This window comes from Papaver somniferum, chromosome 4 (genome assembly GCF_003573695.1).
Source record: "Papaver somniferum cultivar HN1 chromosome 4, ASM357369v1, whole genome shotgun sequence".
Classification (NCBI taxonomy): Eukaryota; Viridiplantae; Streptophyta; class Magnoliopsida; order Ranunculales; family Papaveraceae; genus Papaver; species Papaver somniferum.
Window position 1 is genome coordinate 113,093,103 of NC_039361.1, and position 5,999 is coordinate 113,099,101.

Here is a 5,999-nt window from a genome sequence, read left to right on the forward strand (position 1 = left end):
TCTGACGAAATTAAAAATGTTCACTTTTTTTTTTCTTTGTTTACACCTGGCCTGACTATCACACGAGAGTGACATAATGCCAAATTTTCTTTCTTTCTTTTGCCTTCCCCCAAAACAACGTTGCAAAGCAGTAGAGAGAACCGGAGATAACGAGGGTAAATTTCGTGAGATATTCTTTTTTGTTTTAAATTAGGGAAAGTTTGTTAGAGGAAAAGGAGAATTAGTGGTTATTCATAGAAGATTTAGTCTGGAATTTTGGAAATATTTCTGCATCGCCGTAGGATGAAAGAGTATATTGAGAAGGAATGAAAGAAGAACATCTAGCGGGAATAATCTCGGTCAATTCTTTTTTCGATTTGAACCCTAACATTTTCATTTTGGGCGGGATGAAATCAAAAGAAAATCCTTTTGGGCGGGATTATTCCTACTTGATGTTTTGGAATATATAAGTTCAACTCTAAAATTAGTCCAGGGATGTTAAGAGATACACCTTTTTTGGGGTATTATCAGTTCCGAGATAAAAAAACATCCAAGGTATATCATTTTTATGCTTATCTATAGTTAAATTAGTTATAAAATTTGATTTGATAGATGCATGAGTTCATATTGAATCTTTAATATTTGTTGATTAATGTACATTTTATCTGTAGGGACTAAAATTAAAGAAAGAAAAGTTGAAGAAATTGTTGAAAACCAATTAGATTCAACCAAAATTTTGGGAAAAAAGGTAAATTTCTGCTTAGTTTTTGTTTTACAACTTTGTATTCGATTGATGTCTGAATTTGCTATGTATGTAGTTTATCGATGTATCAAAGTGTTGTTACTGTATCCGTGAAGTCAGTTGAATTGCTTCCTTAGCTTGATTTCAATTATACATCGTTGTACTTATAGAGCTAACAATCAATGTAAGTTGCCAGTACTGCTCGATTGCAGATGATCAAAAATGGTCGATTACAGCATGAAGCTACTTTTTGCCCCACAACTTTTCACTTGCCGTTTTATATTAGATAGTTTGGGTATTACACTATTACTGCTCGATTGCATGTGATCAAATGGTCATTCTTGGAGTTTAAAGACAAGGTCTTTGCTGAGATTATGGACTGCTCTGATAGTACCTTATTCCTGCCTCTTTTCCATGTATGCCTGTGGGGGATAAAACCAACTCTGCCTCTAAATGGGAAAAGGTAATAAAAATTTGTAAAGGATGGCATGCTTCTTGGAAGAGGAAGATGCTCTCCAAAGTTACCAAAACTGTGCTGCAAAGGATTCCTATTTACATTGTTTATGGGTTCTAAGCATGCGATAAAATGTTTTGAGAAGGTAATAAGTTACTTCTTTTAGGATGATTCTGATGATGTTAAAAAAACCCACTGGGTGGGTTGGAAAAAAGTGTGCAAATCCTTGAAAGTAGGTTGTCTGGGCGTTCGAAATCTCTAGGTTATATCACTTGTCTTCTATCAGTCTTTGTGTGCTGTATTGCTGGGGATGATTTTGTTTGGGAGTTAAGTTTGAATTAGAGTAGGAAATTGTATGACTGTGAGATAAGAAGTTAACTGTCGTTGTGCATCTGCTGGTCACTGTTAGTTTAGTTCCTACTGTTAAAGATCAACTCATTTGGTTTGGTGACAAAAAGGGGATGTTTTCAGTTAAGAATGCTTGTGTTTGCTGATTTAACTAACTTATTGGATATACTCTTGCAGGATAATCACATGCTATTATTCATAAGTGGATTGGACAGCTTTGCACAAGAGCAGTCAATTGCGCTTAACTGAAAAGAATAACAAAGGTGGTTTTTTCTCGACTCGATAATACTCATGTTACTGTTGTAGTTTATTTCTCTTTGTCATTGTTCAATCATACTTCATGAACATTATTACATTGGCAGGGAATTACATTCAATTTGAAATCTTCTGTATCATTTACAAGTTTTACAAGAATTGAACTGGAATTGTTGATTACTTAAAACGTTCATTAGCAACTTTTCAATAGATTGATTGCGAGAATACCGGCTTTGTTAGGGATTACATTCAGATTATTTTCTACTGCATTTCGAAAATGTTGTAGAGATATTTCTGAATCATGAATGCGGTATTCCGTTAGGTGACTATAAAGGCAAAGTTGTAGAGGTTAAGAACATCTTAAATGGCATTGATAAGGGTTACTACAACACTCCTAAAACTGAGAGGGAACAAGCTAATGAAGTCTCTAGATTTTTCGACAATAATGTATCGTTTATGGCACCATATCAAGTATTGACACAAAGAGTGAATTATTCCGTTTATTTTCCATTGCACCGAAGGTTAAATTTGAACTGAAGCTTCTCTTCTGTTCTTCTGTGGTGTTTGTTGAAACTCTATGAAAAGTTAGTTCTAGAGCATGGAGATTTAACTAACTTCTTGGATATATTTTTGCAGGAAAATGGCATGCTATTCATAAGTGGATTGAACAGCTTTGCACAAGAGCAATCAATTGCGGTTAACCGAAAAGGAAAACAAAGGTGGTTCTTTCTTGACTCAATAATACTGCTGTTACCTGTTGTAGTTTATTTCTCGTTGTCATTTCCAATCATTCTTCATGAACACTAGAGCTCTTTCTTGACTGATGTGACTTCACATCTGTCTAAAGAAAACAGATTTGAGTTCCCAGAGATATAAAAGTTGCCAATTATATCAATTATAGAAGTAGGGACATACTACTTATGATCTGATATTGCTAAGTTAATCAATTAGAATATTTATTGGAAATGACACTTTGATTATGGGATTGTGTGGATGTGTGATTATGGTTTGTGATATGACACTGTTGACTCTAACCACCGACTGCAAAGATCACCATTTGACTCTAATTTACCAAACACACCGACTCTAGAGCTGCTGCAATTCATTCTCGCAAAAATCTACCAACTCCAGAACACCACCATTTAATCAACACCAGAACTAGTGCCGCTTTCTAAATCCCGACAGCACCAGTCAGACCACCCACGTTTAACTGCTCTTAATCCTTAAAGCACATCCATCACCTGTAGCTGTTGCAATAATGACCATCTCCTTGTCTCCCTTCCATCTCAGCCAATATGCATCTCCACAAACAGTAATCCCAACTTTGATTTCTCAAACTCTTGGCATTATAAAAAGTACCACTTAGAATTTGTCTTATTCTATGATGAAATTGCATACGGCCTGTTTCATCTGTTATTGCCATGTTTGTCTATATACATTTTTTATGTTTTAAATTGTGCTGAATTTATTGGTAATTTCAAGACTTGTATGTCTAAATTCTTAAGTCAGGGGATAACAACTGTTTTGAAACGAAACATATTTATTAGTTATTGTTAGACTTATATTTCTGAATTGATTTATCAGTTTCTGCTTTCATTGAAGTGCAGCTGATGTAATTGATCTATTGGTTCTCTTTGCGTTTCAGAATGGATAAATCCTAGATGAGTACTGATAGAACAAAAATACACTATAGAGAAGGAGTCGCGGCGTTTCTGCGGTATGCTGTCAACCATGTCAAGGAGGAGGGTGAGACATTTGAAGAATTTCTTATGCTGTGTCCATGTACGGATTGTTTAAATTATTGTGCATGCTCAGTTGGCGACGTAGAAGATCATTATTCTTAAATGGAATCGATCAAACGTATACTACTTGGACTAAGCATGGGGAAAAGGAGGAGGCAACTAGTAGTATGCCAGTTAACGTCAACAATGGTATGCACGCTGAATTTGAAGATTTCGGAATAAGAACTCCCACTGATGCTCCAGACGAAGATTTTGGAATGGGAACTCCCACTGATGCTCCAGACACTATAGATATGATGTAGGCTGCAGAACAGTTCGCAGATGACCCTATAAAGTTTAAAAAGTTACTTGAAGATGCTGAAAAGCCCTTATACGAAGGATGTCCCAGCTTCACAAAGTTGTCTGCAATTGTGCAGCTGTTCAAGTTGAAGAGTAAGCACGGTGCATCAGGCATGTTTTTTAATGAACCATTACCCTTGTTAAAGGACATGCTTCCCAAAGAAGGTAAGTTAATGGCGAGGAGTACATATCATGCCAAGAAAATATTGAAAGCAATGGGTTCAGGGTACACAAAGATACATGCATGTATCAGCAACTGCATTCTTTATAGGAACGAGTACAAGGATGAAAAAGTGTCCTACTTGTAAAACACCCAGAAGGAAAGTTGACAGGGACGGTAAAGTGTACGAGAATATTCCAGCAAAGGTATTGTGGTACTTCGACATCATCCCAAGATTTAAGCGGTTGTTTCAATCGCCCACAACAGAAGATTTGATATGGCACCATACCACTAGAACCAAAGATGGTGTTTTACGTCATCCGGCAGACTCACATGCTTGGAGAGAGATAGATGACAAATTCCCAGAAATTAAAGGTGATCCAAGAAATCTGCGGTTAGCTGCTTCGGCTGATGGAGTTGATGTAAACACAGGCACCAAACATCACAGTGTATTGCCAGTTTTGGTTGTGATTTACAACCTTCCACCGTGGTTGTGTATGAATAGAAAGTTCATCATGTTGTCGTTACTTATAGACGGTGCGCCTGGAAACATCATCGATGTCCTTTTAGAACCTCTTGTTAAAGATTCTCAATTCTTACTCTACGTGCAGTTGTTTTGTGGGCGATAAACGATTATCTTGCTCTTGGTACACTATGTGGCTGTCGCTACGCTGGATATCATGGTTGTGTAGTGTGTAGGAAAAAAACTCACGGTATTAGGCTTCATGACTCGAACAAGAATGTTTATGTTGGTTATAGAAGATTTTTACCCTATGAGCATCCATTCAGAAGGAAGAAGAAGGCATTTGGCGGAAAACAAGAGTGGGAGACTGCTCCAGAACCAATAACCGGGGAAGAGATATATGAGGAAGTAAAATGTATAAAGAATTCATGGGGAAAGAAGGGGAAGAATACTTAAGTGGAAGACGTGCAAGCTACACCCAGAGAAGGTGGAAAGATGAAGCGCATCAAAAAAACGAAGATTAAGCGCATCAGAAAAATATCAAAGGAAATCGATAGGTCAGGTGAGGAAGAGGAAGGCAGGGAAACCACCTACTGGAGAAAGGACAACATATGGCAGCGACTACTTAGATATTGACGTTATAATGATGTCCAACATTTTATTGATTTCATGCACGTCGAAAAGAATGTGGGACAAAGTCTTGCTGGAACGTGTTGGGGTTTTGTTCCGTGAAGATTCCGGAACTTATCGGAACATAATGTGGGTGTTTCCCAAGTTATGGTTTTCTTGTTTAGGATTTCCTAATTAAGGTGTGAGTCTATTTTTAGGAGTTCTAAGACTTGGGGATCAAAGATTTTCTACTATATAAGAAGGCTTATGTGGTGAAGGCTTATGTGGTGAGTAGAAATTCATTCTCTTGTAGAATCCTCTCTCTTTATAAGAGTGATTGGGTCACAACTGTTTTGTCCTACAATGGTTGGTGATGGAGCAAAATCTATGTGAGAAGAGAGACTTGTAGTGAGAACGGGTACGGGAGAAATCTAGAGTTTCTAGGGTTCGTATTGGAGAAGCTAGAGTTCGTGATGTTTTTTCTTCTTGTCCAAAGTCGAAGCGACCATGGCGGTGAAGGTTTATGGAAGAAGAAGAACAAAGGAAGAGGTAAACTCTTCGTAATATGTCTTGTTGTTTCTAACGTTTAACGCTAGTGGGTTATATAAGTAGTTGATTATATGAAGTGTCGATGTAATAACTTGTTATGATAATGAAGAATCGCGGGGTAGTTTTGGCAGTGGATGTAGCCTTCAAAGGTGAACCACGTAATCTTTGTGTCGTGTATGATTGTCTATTATCTTATTGATTATATATTCGTGCTAGTATTATCCGATCATGCTAATATAAAGATGTAAGTAAAGGATTCGAGCTAAGTTATCTAAAGTAAGATGTTTCATGGAATTTACTTTTATGGAAACATGCCGGTTCGAGATGAACGTAACCTCGGTTTCCCGACCGAACGTTGC

At 37.2% G+C, this 5,999-nt stretch overlaps 1 long non-coding RNA gene across 1 annotated transcript; it reads left to right on the forward strand.

Moving 5' to 3' along the window:
* The first annotated feature begins 338 nt into the window (after positions 1-338).
* LOC113274199 lies at positions 339-5,627 on the forward strand. Its single transcript, XR_003322856.1, has 5 exons — positions 339-534; positions 651-727; positions 1,701-1,786; positions 2,415-2,497; positions 3,424-5,627. It is a non-coding gene; the product is annotated as an uncharacterized LOC113274199 (long non-coding RNA).
* Positions 5,628-5,999: the final 372 nt, after the last annotated feature.